The sequence below is a fragment of the Heptranchias perlo genome, chromosome X (genome assembly GCF_035084215.1).
Source record: "Heptranchias perlo isolate sHepPer1 chromosome X, sHepPer1.hap1, whole genome shotgun sequence".
Taxonomy (NCBI): domain Eukaryota; kingdom Metazoa; phylum Chordata; class Chondrichthyes; order Hexanchiformes; family Hexanchidae; genus Heptranchias; species Heptranchias perlo.
In genome coordinates, this window is record NC_090370.1 from 5,366,417 (window position 1) to 5,381,540 (window position 15,124).

The window sequence follows — 15,124 nt, forward strand, 5'->3', positions numbered from 1 at the left end:
TAAAAATACAATTTGTAACATAAGTGTATGTAAAAAAAAAAGTCACAACAAAATCATTAAACTTACCTATAATTGCCTTTTCTGTGCTTAAAATCTCTCACAATGTTCCCTTCTACAGGCCTATCCTCTCCCTAAAGCCTAATTTTAGGTTGGTTCCAGAGTTTACATTACCTATCCTGCAGATATAAAAGCTCTACCAGGTAGACGACAACTCCCATAATGATTAGTGTCCCCTTGATGTACAACTCTCAGAATGCACCATTGTCACTCTGTGCATGTCATTCAGTTCCCAGAATGCAGCCTCAGGCTCTTGCCGCCTACTTAAACTGTCAATCATAAAAATAAAACTTACTTACATTGCCACATCCCAATTTCTGATTAGACAAACATATGTTTCTCCCACACCCTGCCCTCTAATTGGACAAAATAAGTGATCTCTCCGAGCAGCTGCCATCACTGTTTGTCATATTCCTTGTGCTGTTAAATAGATAAGCCTGGTAAAGTGGTCTAGCAGGCAGTGTTCAGCCTCCTACAAGGCAAGGGTTAGCTAACTAACATGGGCCCCATGGGGAAGAAGGTGGGGGGGGGGATCTTTTGGAGCATTCAACATAATAACTATAATGGAAATTGTTTGGAACTGAAACTGCACTCAATAAGCTACGATGTATTTTACTGCTCCAGTGGGCTACCCGAGTATGTTGTAAAGTTAATATTTGCCTGGAGGAAAACCAAAACAAACTATTTCTTGTCTACCCTCTCCTCCTCTCCAGGACAGCTACAACAATCAAAAAGCACCGTATTTTTTTACTTTACTTGACTGCAATCCCTGCTGTTTCTGCTGTGTTGGACAAGACACTTGTATATCTATAACAATATATTCAAATTCTTACATCTGCTCACACTTTCTGTCTACAAAACCTTACGTTATGTTTTCACCACAATTTTCTGTCAACATTTCTGTTTATAAATCCCTATGTCTACATTTATAATGGAACCTGCCTATGTAAACTTGTCAGGCTATAACTATCCCCTCCCACCAGTGGGGGCGCTGTAGCACCTCTATTTTGTGTCTCCCAGCTCCTCCTCCTCCGCCTGTGCTGCCTCTGCTCCAATCAACTCTACTTTTGTGCTTCTCAAATTGCCCTAAGTTTTGCTATTTAACTGTAAATAATAACATAAAATCAAAGTATTATATAAAACTAAGGACAGAATCTGTGACTTTAAAATGGGGGCTGAATTATTTATATCTGCTCATGTCGGTCCAATTATCCCTGCTCTTTAACCCTACTTCACCTGAAGGATACACTTGGTCTTGATTTCTTGTGTGCAACACCATGGGAGATTGACTAGTAAGATATTAAAAGTCTGGTGTATAGCGCACAGTTCCAGCAAGTGCCACGTTGTTGATAGCATTATAAAACACAATATCCTCTGACTCACTGTGAACATCGCCAGAGGAGAACTGCTAATAATTTACTATTTCTATGGATGCAGGGTCCTCATTTAATGCATTTGAGGGGAAGCTAGGTAAGTACATGAGGGAGAAAGGAATAGAAGGATGTGTTGATAGGGTTAGATGAACTAAGGTGGGAGGACACTCATGTGGAGCATAAACACCAGCATGGACCTATTGGGCCAAATGGCCTGTTTCTGTGCTGTAAATTCGATGTAATTTATCCACATATTGCTAGCCCTCCACTTGGTTTGTAGTGCCTTTTCCTTCTGTGGATTCTGTACCCTGGTATTTTAGTCTCCCAATCAATATCCTGCCTTAACCAGGCCTTATTCCAGTTACCTTGCACTTTGTTCATAAATATGTTTCCAATTCTACAAATTTATTTCATGAGTGTGAAAAAGGTACCTGGGTTTTCCTTCCCTGTTTTATTATTTCTCCTCTTTTTGGTTTTAGTTCTTTTCACCCCATGTTACTTACAAGCACACTTTCCCTTGGGATCCAGACACTTCCCTTTAGTATCATAGCAGCGTCCCTCCCCCACATTAGTATATAAAAAAAAATTGAAGAACATTCACTCCCTGCATTTAGTTTTCCAAAAATTTGATATTTTCCTGGAAAACAGGAACATTTCACGAAGACTTAAATAGACAGACCGCCTCATTAATTACTGATAATGCATCTGCGGTAATAATTATCGGAATTTGAAAAATATCGTTATTCATATTCCATTTCTATAATTACACGTGTGCATGTAAAATCAGCCCTTGTGCTCCAAAATTGAGAAACTGATCATAGTATGCAAACGGTTTTCTGTTTTTAGGCTTATTAGAACACTGTGGTTGGATTTGCACAAGTTTATTTTCTAATCTTGATCAGACTCTTCCTCTTTAAACCCCTTGATTAATGATTTTACTGGAAATACTGTGAATTACAAAAGGTCAGACATGGAGTATATGGTGCTGACATTTACCGTATTAGAGTTCTGTCTTCCTGTTTGCGTTTTGACTCTACAGTGCACTGAATCTCCTGTTTACAATGAAGTCAGACACTTGATTTGCCTCAATATGAAGGATTTACACAGCCATTGGAGAAATCCATTGGAGCTCTGTTAGGATGCTTAAGAAGAAGCTGAAAGCCAACTTGATGCTTTATGTAGGGTATTGTGCAAAATAGCAGATAGTTGGACATTGCATTACTTTAGGACAATGGATTGATTTTAATGTAATTAAGCGACTGTGATCACATTCTTAATCAGAACTGAATTTCAGCCATTCTTCATGTGTGAGTTTGGATGGTGACTCTCGTCAGATTATTTGGTGGCGAGGTCTTTCTACCAGGGGCCTTGGAGAGCGATCAGGAGTGGGAACCTTGGGCTATCATTCCCTTTCCTAGCCCAGGGACATTGAGGCCAAATGTAGCACTCAGCTGAGATGAGCACGTATTGCAGATTGTCTAGGACCTCTTGATCTGTTTGGCTTAGTACCACACAGACTGGAGAGCCCAGACAGCTTTAAACTCATTGCCAGTTACTTGTTTTTAGAATATATACTGAAGTGCTTTTTTAAGGGAAAAAATTCTCTCACTGTTATCCAACAGGCACATTGAACGGAGAGTGGTGTGAAATATATGAGAGTAATGAACCTGAAAGTGCATTATATGGCAGGTATGTGATATCATTACAGATTTGCTTTCTTAGCAATGGTAATCATTCAGTAGATAGTACACTATTAACGCACAATAAGGAAAGGTTGGACATGTAGCTTAGTTTTCACGTGTTTTTTGTAACCCACTATTAGTTCTAGGAATAGAATAAACTATTCCTACAATGTCTAATTTTATCCCTACTTATATGAAGGTGTAAACAATTTTACAACACCAAGTTATAGTCCAGCAATTTTATTTTAAATTCACAAGCTTTCGGAGACTTCCTCCTTCCTGTGTAGTGACAAATTTGTGATTGCCGACTAGTTTTGGTGTTTTAACCATTAGCTCAACAGTTTAATGGATGTGATGGCATCAGGTGGTTTTGTTGACAGATTAAGAACTTCGGTTTTCAATATTTGTCAACAGAATGTTCACAGCCATTTTAAACTGTTCTTTTCTTGACACAGTAACATTGAGGTGTGGAGCACAAACAAATGGAGTGGAGGGATAAAGACTTAAGTCCCAAGGTGTTTCTGCCAGGCTGGTGTCTCATGCACTTCTTGGTGCCCAACTAAGAGTTGTATTGGGGGAAATGCACTGCATTGTTTCATATGAACCATTCAGAGCAACAGGGCCTCAGGCCAAGGCTGAGATTGATAGACTTTTGGACTCTAGGGGAATCAAGGGATATGGGGATCGGGCGGGAAAGTGGAGTTGAGGTCGAAGATCAGCCATGATCTTATTGAATGGCGGAGCAGGCTCGAGGGGCCATGTGGCCTACTCCTGCTCCTATTTCTTAGGTTCCATCCCTGGTATGTACTGAGTTAGTAGTTCTCAGGTGGGACAGCAGTAGTGGCCATAACACACCTGGGCAACGAGGGGAAGATGATCCATGTTTCCTGCTCCCAGTTGCTATCCCGAGACCTCTGCAGGAAAGAGAACATATCTAGACTAGGGATGAGAACAGGATTGGGCTTGGTGATGATGATGCTCCTGCAAATAGTCTGCTGGCACTCTCATTCTTGGCTCACACATGAATAATGGCTATTTGGGTGAGAGTCTGGAGGGCTGTTGGAGCCTTCAGCATTGTCACTGTCAACAGGAGAGGAGGAGGAAAAAGTTGAGAAAAGTGGCACTGATGGTGGCCTTGGAGCAAGTCTCTCAGGCAGAAGGGGATGTTTGGGGAGTGGGAAGGGTAAGAAAAAAGTGTGTGTCCCTATTATACAGTAATATATCTGTACAAAAGAAAAATGAAATAGTTACATACTGAGCAAAGACACAATTCAACATTTGCACTGAGAAATATAAATACACTATTGACAATGGTTTAGGATTTCTAAATATAAGAAAAAAACACAACTGTACAATTACTCTCTTACTTTTTTTCTCAGTTTCTTTCTGGCATGTTCTAAATGGCCAGTCTTAACATCAGTCATGAGAATGTCTAGAATTTTCCTCACATAAAAGTCCTGAGGCTAATGATTTATGTCATTATTAGTTTATAGAGAGAGGAAAAACATCAATGGGTTCACTCTTTTCCACTTTGCTACAAGGGTGGGGCTTATAAACAGCAGGTGCTGGCACACAGGATCTCTCCTTGAAGTAAAAGAAATAAGGACTTGATCATTTCTATGCGACACTTCAGCTGAATAAAGCTGTTAAAATGCATCCTCCAGCTGGTCTTCAAATAATTTGTAAAAAGAAAGGAACTCAGCTCCTACATTTGCACATAGCATGGAGCTGTTCTGTTGTTTGTCTGTTTTAAACTTATTTTCCCGCAGCTGCTGCAGCTTTTGAGAAAGTGGAAGACAGACCTGCCAGGACCAATTAAAACAAATGGGTTACTGTCGACAACACAATGGGAAAACCTAGACCAATATGTCCAGTGTGTATTTTCATTTTTTGTGAGGATATAAATTCCTTTATTTTCTTCCCAGTCCCTCACAATTTCATGGGCTGCACAAATGTAACCAAGTAAGCACACAGCTAACCTGCTCCTCTGCCTCCACTAATGCAATATCTCTTTTCAGATCAGAAACACAGAAGACTGCGGGGGGGGGGGGGGGGGGGGAACAAACCTTCATGTTCCTAATTGTTGATGCTTCACCACATTCCTTGTCTAGTTGCTATTGTTTGAGATTTTTCCCTACATGTTTTCTTGTGTTTATAGTTGGATGACAGTTTCCATAATCAGACCGAATCTCTTGTTAACCGAAACCCAAGTCTATGTTCTCTGTCATGTATGGGTTAGCGTAGCCCAGGTCAAACAGTTAATTCTGAATTGCGGTAAGTTACTTGCTGCAGAATACGTGGAATGTCTACCATTTTCTCCTATCACTTCGGAAGGTGTAAAAATACCACACCGCTCAACCAGTGTGCACAGGGTAAAACTACTTGTCCAGACTTATTTACAGATAAAATAATACACAGAAGCAGAAAGACTAACAGTACAGTAACCAAGCTTACACTGCGCAAATTGGGTTGATCAGTTAAAACAAACAATCTGTAGTTCTTACAGCAAGTTCTTGGAAACACAACCTCTCGTGATAAATATTTAGGATTTCTTACAAAGCTCTTATTATTTCTTTCATGTATAAAGGCGCCATGAGTAGGAAACTGAACATCAAGAGTCATGAATTATAAAGATGCCTTTTTCTTTGAAGATCAAACAATTTCTTTGCAGCAAAATGTTAACACTTCAGTCAATATAGGGAGAATGGCCTGCAACAGTCATATTTCCTCAGTTTGGTGGTTTTAACACTTGATCATAATCAGACACTACTTTTCCATCTCTTCCATCACACCAGGATGGTTGTATGTAACAGATCCCATTGGATGAAAGAGAGTTCTCTTGCTGCGAGTCACACAAGGTGTTTCTAAGCATCAGAGACATGTTTTAAATACATCACTCGGAAGTCTATTTCAGGATTGCCACAACTTTAAAATGTTAACCAATGGATCTATTCACATCATTCATAAATCAGATTTATTTGTTAAATGGATAAAATCAAATCTATCCTTTTAAAAAAAACTCAGTCAGTGTTTCAGCTGACCACATGTAGCTGACATTTTGTTAATTAGAAAGAAAAGAAAGAACTTGCATTTATTTCGAGCCTTTAATATCCTTAGGGTGTCGCAAAGGTCTTTACAGCCAATGATTTACTTTTGAAGTGTAGTCACTGTTGTAGTGGTAACAAAACAGTCGTTTCCCTGGGGCTTCCACCTTCTGCCGAACTTACGGCTGATGATTGAGAGAACCTCTTCAGAAATTCCAGATTATTAAGTACTGTTCCATAAAAGAGCACAAATGACAACTGAGTAGGTAGGGAATGTGTAAATTAAAAACAAGTTCCTTCATTGTCGCAAAATCCTGGAACTCCCTCCAGCACTGTGGGAGAACCTTCACCACACGGACTGCAGCGGTTCAAGAAGGCGGCTCACCACCACCTTCTCGAGGGCAATTAGGGATGGGCATTAAATTCCGGCCTTGCCAGTGATGCCCACATCCCCAGAATGAATTTTTTAAAAATAAAGCTAGAAAACTACGAATGAGAAATTGCTAAGGAAATATGTGTACTAGCAGATCTCCTGTGCCATTGCTCATGGTGAGTTGGTGGATACTGCTGTTTCATAACAATAAAGGTGTTATGTCATGAGATTTCACAATCTCAAGACTTCCTAAAGTGCTTTACAGCCAATGAAGTACTTTTGAAGTGTAGTCACTGTTGTAATGTAGGAAACGCAGCAGCCAACATGTGCTGAGCAAAGTTCTACAAACAGTAATATGATAATGACCAGATTGTCTATTTTAGTGATGTTGGTTGAGGGATAAATATTGGCCAGGACACCGGGGAGAACTCCCCTGCTCTTCTTCGAAATAGTGCCATGGGATCTTTTACGTCCACCTGAGAGGACAGATGTGCCATTGGTTTAACATCTCAAGCAAAAGAAGGCACCTCCAACAGTGCAGCACTCCCTCAGTACTGTACTGGGAGTTTTAGGCTTAGATTATATGCTCAAGTCTCTTGGAGTGAGATTTGAACCCACAACCTTCTGACTCAGAGGCAAGAGTGCTACCCACTAAGCCACGGCTAACACTGTTCTAGTTATGCCACTGATCTATGATGACCGAATAAGTAAAATTCTGTTCATGGCATTCTGAGATTTTCATTGGTGTTTTGGGGATTGGAATCCATGATTGTTCATTTCTCTGTAAAAACTGTAAATTAGTCACCTTGATTATTCTTATATTCATAAATGATTGGCTATTATTTTATTCTTTATCAATGTATTTCAGTTTTATACCTCACTTTTTTTTAAAGCTCAGGATACACAGCAAGATGGTATGCAAGATGTATCAGGCTAGAGGTACCCGTTATTTAGCAATATTGTGGAGGGAGGGGGTCATGGAGGCAGTCCTGTGCTTTGGTACCTTTGGGAAGGATTGTTCTGGGATTTGGCAGCACTGAGTGAGGGTCTTGGAATTTGGCAGCAGTGTGTAGAGGAACGTGGCATTTGGCAGAATGGGGGGGAAGAGGTGGAATGATCCCATGTGATGGCAAAAGGGTCACAAGACAGGAGGTAAATGTTGCTACAGGAATTATATGCAGATGCAAGAACATTATTCTTCCAATTTAGAAACTAAAATGCAGTCCGAACAAATAGCATTTGAAAAGTCTTCTATCTCAGATAAATATGCAATCCGATACCACAAGGTGCCAAACTGAAACCCCCCTTTCTCCTTATTGTTTATCAATAAACAATGATAACTGATGAATTGCAGAAAAATCTGAAACGATTGGGTAAAGTTAGATGTGTGTATTTCACTTTGTGAAGAAATCCACTGCGTGCTCCTCACAAGTGATACACCAAGTAGCACTTTTTAAAATTAAAGAACACATTTCTGGACAACCAGTGGAAGAATTAAATCTGGTGTTGAGAAATAAATTCTAACTTCTGAGCAATATCACCTGATTAACAATGCTGTTTCCAAAGCATTGTGGCAGTAAACACCATTAGTATAATGTTTTAAAAGGAGTCAAGTGGATGGATTTATCCCAGCCTACAGTGAGGATGTTGAAACAGGGAGAAAAGAGAAACAGCAAATTTTTCAAGTTCAAACTTTAGAAGTATTCTAACATGCAGAAGGATAAGAATAAACATCTTTTACACTGGGCTGATCTTATTTTAATGAACATTTGCTGGATTGTTAAATTGCTGGAAATGATTGCCCTGCATAAGATCCCTTGTGTATGGAACTGAGGAGTTTCCACAGATAAAGGAGATGATTTGAATGAGATAACATGGTCACAATCTTGTTTTCATTATCAATAGACCAAAAAACCGTCTATAATTTGGTAATCTTGGGTTGTAGGGTTAGATGTCTACAGAACTGCCACAATGGTGGAGGCTGTCTCTTTTGAGAGTGGGATAAAATGCAATGCAGAGGGAATTCCACACTATATTGGACTGGGATTATAGCTGATTTGGAAGTCACTAATGTCTATCTAAGGTGGTAAAGTATTTATTCCATCTCCCCATCACTCTTTGTGGATGAAAATACAAGAATAAACATGAAGGACACACAAAACTTACTATCTTCTTTGTTTTTGATAGGAAATAAATTCTCTGTTGTCCATTTCCTGGGCACTTTATTCTTGCTTTGTAACTCAGTTTTAGTTGTTTCTCCTGATCTTAATACAATTCAGTTCTGCATTTGATTCTCTGGCTTGGCAATTTGGCCTGTAAACATGATAAAGGATATATTTTATGTATTCACTTGAATTATTCAGTTAATAGGAGTGAACAGGTGCAAAAACAAAAAAAATATGGATTTTCAGTTTCTGTTCACTTGGTAGAAATTATTCACTTAAGCAGAACGAGATTCAATTTGATTTCCTCCAGTATTCCATTCTCTTGTATTGGTTCCCTGAACAATCATTTTTTCAGCAATCTACTCTCTGCCCTTGTTCCCGTTATGAATCGATCTGGCGGAGCCCGACTGTTCGCCCTAGTAGTGTTATGAATCGGTTTTTTGTCGTTCCGCTCGCTTCCCTGTTGCTCGGAAGTTATGGCGGAAGTTGTTCGCTGACTGGAATTCAATCGCTCGGAATCGAGCGAAGGTAATGCTGCTGTACCTGTAAACGCTAATTTCTGAGGTAAAAACCGGATTTTATTCCGTTATGAAGCTAATGTTTTATTCATGAATCCAACTGTACATAAAATGTCGGCGTGCGTCGCGCTGTCAAGAGAACGAACCCGGGGCCTAACGTTCATTTCACTATTATCTTATGAGGGGGTGGTTCGTTTTAGAAATATACCTGCTTCGATAACAAATCCAGTAACTTTGTTTTCTTTGATTTCCATTTTTCGGTTAAAAAAATAAAAATATAAATGTAATTTTAAACTGCTGGTTTTGAGACATTTGTCTCCTTTTCTCAGTCAACCGCACCTGCTACCGGAGGTCCCGCCTCTCCTTATTAATCATTGGTGCCTCTGGGGAATTTGCACATATTGATTGGACAGATGGGATGTCATTCATCGAAGGGGCGGGATGTCTGGCGCAGTTAGTGTGAGTTTGCAATAGGTTCATAATAAAGAGAATGTGAATCTAATTTGGTGGAAAGTGATGTTCGGCTCCAGTGGGATTAAAGGTGTTGTATTGCAGTAGACTAATCCCCCCGAGGAGTCTGATGATGGCCTATTATGGCTATGAGACCTGTAGCTAACGAGTGCTGCAGGTGTGTTGTCAGTCATGATGATCTCCCTCAGAGAAGTTAAAGCCAGCTGTAGTGTTCAATGTGATATCTGTTTATTCCACGGTCATTGTTCAAACTGGATATAAAATCCATTTGGAGAGGCTGTTTGTGGTGTTTGATGAATCACGTATGTATTTTATTCCCCCCCCCCCCCGTTCAGTTGCCTAGAATGAGGCCTTTTGTGTGACATCACAATCCTCGCTTGTTGACAATACAATTTAAAACCATTGTAGAATACATTGAGGATTTGAGTAGTGAATGCAGCATAGAAGATTACATACCCAAGTCCTAAATGGTGATAGTATTGTCAATGATCTACAGAATGTGAACAATGATACATTATTGTAGGTCTGGTGTATTGGTCACACCAATAAAAAAAGATGAATCCCCACATTTACAGGGTAGTTCTGAATAAATTGTGCAAAGGTGTGACTTGCATACTGCAACTGGATTATATGATAAACTGCCTGTCCAGAATTTGGATGCAGTTACAATAATGGAATGCTATGACAACCTAGTCTTCTGATTTTTAAACAAATAATAGGAAATTGGACATGAATTTAGATTTGAGGTTAGGATCAGATCAGCCATGATCTTATTAAATGGCGGAGCAGGCTCGAGGGGCCGATTGGCCTACTCCTGCTCCTATTTCTTATGTTCTAATAGAATTATGAAATATCAATCCTGACTTTATTTTCCTGAAATGTGGCCATGTTTGCCCAATGATCAAATATTTCTTTTTTTAAAATTAATTGATTATCAATCTGGTTAAGTACTGTTGTTGTCGCTTGCAATTGTAGAAGAGAGCAAGAATGAGCATCCTGTCAATTGTGGAGTTTGTGATGGTGATATCAGGTACTGTTGGAGTGAGGTATGTGCCTGCATCACAAGTGGCTTATTTTCTCCAAGTCCCTGAAGTTCTGTGCTGCTTAAACTACACCTCAGTTGATTTGCAAGTGTGAGAGTTCTTTAAATATGGTCCATCCACCTACATCTTAGACTGTTTCCCAGGTAATAAGGCAGGCACCTAATTTGCTTCTGGATTCTGCCAATATCACTATATCGCTGTCAGACAGTGTGGAAAAAAAACCCAAGTTGATTTGCCTTCTCAATAACATTCCCTTCTCTGTACCTTAACCCCTGTGCTGTCACCCCCTGTTGCCTGACTTAAGATCAGAAATGTCTGTTATGAATCTCTGTTGTACCACTTTGTTCAGTCAGTCAATGTTGCTGCAATGCTGGAAGAAAATACTTTGGGGTCAAAATAAATACATTTCCTGCTCCCAACCATAGGGAAGATATTAAAATGGTGCTGGGTGTCTTGTTCTTTACTGCAGCTGCCAGAAATTGCAAAAATCACCTTTTATAACATACTGGTTCGGCCACAACTGGAGTAGTGTGTCCAGTTCTGGGCACCGCACTTTAGGAAAGATGTGAAGGCCTTAGAAGAGGGTGTGGAAGAGATTTACTAGAATGATTTCGGGGATGAGGGGCTTTAGTTACGTGGATAGACTGGAGAAGCTGGGGTTGTTCTCCTTGAAACAGAGACGGTTGTGAGGAGATTTGATAGAGGTATTCAAAATCATGAAGGGTTTAGACAGTGGATAGAGTGAAACTGTTCCCATTGGCGGAAGGGTCAAGAACGAGAGGGCATAGATTTAAGGTGTTTGGCAAAAGAACCAAAGGTGACATAAGGAAAAACTTTTTTTACACGACGAGTGGTTAGGATCTGGAATGCACTGCCCGAGGGGGTGGTGGTGGCAGAGTCAATCATGGCCTTCAAAAGGGAACTGGATAAGTACTTGAAAGGAAAAAAATTGCAGGGCTATGGGGATAGGGCGGGGGAGTGGGATTAGTTAGATTGCTCTTGCATAGAGCAGGTGCGGACTCGATGGGCCGAACAGCCTCCATCCGTGCTGTAACCTTTCTATAATTTTAGTGCAAAGCTTAGATTAGCTCCATGGGTGGAAGCAATGACTAGTGACTGAGCATTGTGGCATAACCTTAGTAAATGCTCACTGCAGCGTTATGTAACTGTTACTAGAATTTTACAAGATGACTACTTTGGGAGTGCTGGATTAAGTCACAGAACCTTGTCTTCTATTGGTGTATTGCAACGTTGTAAGATCTCTAGTGGTAACAATGGTGAAATTTCACTGACATCTTGGAGACATTGCTGGTGTATTCCAATATTTTCATCTAGTTCCTGAAACGTTTTGCTTCTTTGCAAAGCATATTGGCTGAATTCTGAACTCTGAACTCTGTACTCCTAGCAGCCGAGTGGTTTTTCAGGTGGTAGGGGTGAAAGTAGATGGTGATTGAGGTTGGCAGCAGTGGGGAAAGATTTTCCCCAGAAATGGTTCTTGTTGGTTTCTACTTGGTTTCGTTCAAGGATTGATGACCAGTTTACATTAGCATCCAGTCAGCTAGCTTTGGGTACTGGTATGCATTGTTCTGTATAGGAGCAGCAATTTGATGACCGTTTGCCACATTGGTACCCCTATTGCCAAGGGTCAAGGCACTGCATCTCAAAGACTAAGACTAAGTCTAAGGTTATGGCGGTTATGTACTATATAAATGCTGATATAACACTCTGAAAACTGCATAATGTGTATTGGATTGGTATGCGAGGTGCTCATGCTGCATGGAGCTCAAACTTACTGCTAGTGTATTTTTTTTCTTTTTGTCTTTCTACTAGTTTCTGTCACCCTGTTCATTCTAATTTAGATTTTTTAAATCTGTAAGTCAACCTCTCATGGTGTTACACACAGGGAGTTGAGACCAAGTGTAGTCTTCAGGTGAAGTAGGGTTAGAAGGTGGGAGATAATTGGACCAGGGTGCACAAGATTAATTTTCTCTCCATTTTCAAGTCATACATTCTGTTATTTTTATATATTTCTGTTCTAAATTTCTATGTCCACATTTATAATGAAAACAATCTAGGTAAACTTGTCACGCTGAAGCTGCACCCTCCTGCTAGTGATGCACCACAGCACCTCCACTGGTGAGGAGGTGTAATTGCAGTGTAATAAGTTTACATAGCTAATTTCCATTATAAATATGGACATAGAAATTTCTAATAGAAAAAGTTGACAGGAAGTGTGTGCAGATATAAGATTTTTAATATTTGTTTTTTGCAACTGGAAAAGAGAATTTATAATTGACCATGAATATGGTTTGACATTTACTGCATTCAAATTGCTAGTATTTTTAAGCAGTAAATGACCTTTTCATATCTTGACCAGCAGTGCATTAGAACATTTTTTTGAAAGGTTATCGACCTAAAATGTTAACCTATCGAGTGTTTCCAACAATTTCAGTTTTTATTTTAGATTTCCAACATCTGCGTTTTGTTGTTTTATTGTTTAATTCACTGCCACTTCTCTTCAAGGAATGCCAACCTTGAAGAAGTTCTGCTTTCCTCTTTGACGTTATTTTTGTCTCTTCATTGCTAGCTGTCTACCTTCATGTGTTGTTAAAGCTCGCTATCCCAGCCACATCTCTTTTCTCAGCAACTGGCTCCGACTCATGCCACATGGTTTAAATAATGGTTCCGACGAAAGGTCATCAACCTGAAATGTTAAATCTACCTTTCTCTCGCCACAGATGCTGCTGGACTTGCTGAGTGTTTCCAGCATTTTCTGTTTTTCATTTTTTGTTCCTTTTGTATCTTCCAATCAAAACCAGTTCTCCAAATGGTTACTGTGCAGATGGTCGACTGCTGTGAGTGACACTTAGCAACAGCAACATGAAGTTTGCTCAAAAACCTACATCTTAATGGGTTTGTTTTGTACCAAATTTCAATTTTTTTATTTCACAAATGGCATACAGTTGATTCCAGTGAAACTTGATCAAAGCATAGAATTCCAACAGAACAAAGCACTTGCCTTGCACTCCCATTGTATAGAATTCCAATGGACCAAAGCATTTCCCATTCATTCCCATTGTATAGAACTCCTGATCCAAGCATAAAATGTTTCTTCCCACCCCCCCTCCAGTTTTCTGGTTTTGAAAGCTCAGCATTGCTACATTTTACCCAGAAACAATCGCTTGTTTTAGAAGCCTAATCAGTTTTGTGTAAAAGATTGCTTTTGTGTGTTTTTTTTTTGTTTGAATTGTTAAATGATTAAATAGGCTGTAGTGCACAGACTTGCAAACTATTATCTCCATTTTATCTGGAATTCCTCATCCAAACATAGCATTTCTCTGCAAACTCGTTATGTACTTAAGAGGATTCATCTGTGATAGAGTGGGGGTTTCATTACACAGAAGGATGTATTGAAACCTAGTTTGCAGTCCTGTGCCCTGCAGTGCATACCTGCCTTTTAAGCTTTTTTTTGTTTTTGTTTTTCAGCAAATAGACCAATGCCATCTGCATGTATAAGCAGGGAAGCTAGGAACTCATTGAATTTTTAGGTTTAACCGTTTTATTAAGAACACACAACTTGCATTTATATCCCGCTTTTAACATAGAAAAACGTCCCAAGACACTTCAAAGGCGCAATCAGGCAAAAAAATGGACGCTGAGCCAAAGAAGGAGATATTACGAGGGGGAGGCTGACCAAAAACTTGGTCAAAGAGGTGCATTTTAAGGAATATCTTGAAGGAGGAGAGGGAGGTGCAGAGGCAGAGGGGTTTACGGAGGAAATTCCAGAATGTGGGGCCCAGACAGCTGAAGACAAGGTTGGAGGTGGAAGTCATTGTGATTGAGAAGATAAGGGGTCGGAAGCTCAGGTTGGAATTGAATAGGATGTCGAGGTTGCAACTCTAGACGGTGGCCAGGGATGGAACTGGTGGCTAAGGTACGGAGTTTGTGCTGGGGGCCGACGACGATGGCTTTGGTCTTCCCAATATTCAACTGGAGGAAATTGTGGCGCATCCAAGACTGAATATCAGACAAGCAAGAGGAGGGATTGAAAGAGATGGTGGAGCGGTAGAGCTGTATTTTTTTTTTAAAAAATACATTCATGGGATGTGGGTGTAGCTGGCAAGGCCAGCATTTATTGCCCATCCCTAATTGTCCTTGAGAAGGTGGTGGTGAGCCGCCTTCATGAACCGCTGCAGTCTGTGTGGTGAAGATACTTCCACAGTGCTGTTAGGTAGGGAGTTCCAGGATCTTGACCCAGCGACGATGAAGGAACGGTGATATATTTCCAAGTCGGGATGGCGTGTGACTTGGAAGGGACCGTGCAGGTGGTGGTGTTCCCATGTGCCTGCTGCCCTTGTCCTTCTAGGTGGTAGAGGTCGCGGGCTTGGGAGGTACTGT

At 40.2% G+C, this 15,124-nt stretch overlaps 1 protein-coding gene and 1 long non-coding RNA gene across 4 annotated transcripts in view; one reads left to right on the top strand and one right to left on the bottom strand.

Annotated features, from left to right (window-relative positions):
• The first annotated feature begins 3,086 nt into the window (after nt 1-3,086).
• Nucleotides 3,087-15,124, top strand: part of ikzf4 (IKAROS family zinc finger 4) — a 146,344-nt gene continuing 134,306 nt past the window's right edge. Inside the window, exon 1 of one of the 3 annotated variants that reach the window (XM_067976600.1) lies at nt 3,087-3,119. The gene's annotated coding sequence lies outside the window, so the exon portion shown is untranslated. Of the gene's footprint in view, nt 3,120-9,105; nt 9,259-15,124 lie in introns of those variants that run through there. The other 2 variants (XM_067976599.1, XM_067976597.1) reach the window with 2 other exon arrangements.
• Nucleotides 6,142-9,546, bottom strand: LOC137307206 (uncharacterized). Its single transcript, XR_010959067.1, has 3 exons — nt 9,421-9,546; nt 8,696-8,842; nt 6,142-6,386 (listed from the first exon to the last, which is right to left on the bottom strand). It is a non-coding gene; the product is annotated as an uncharacterized lncRNA (long non-coding RNA).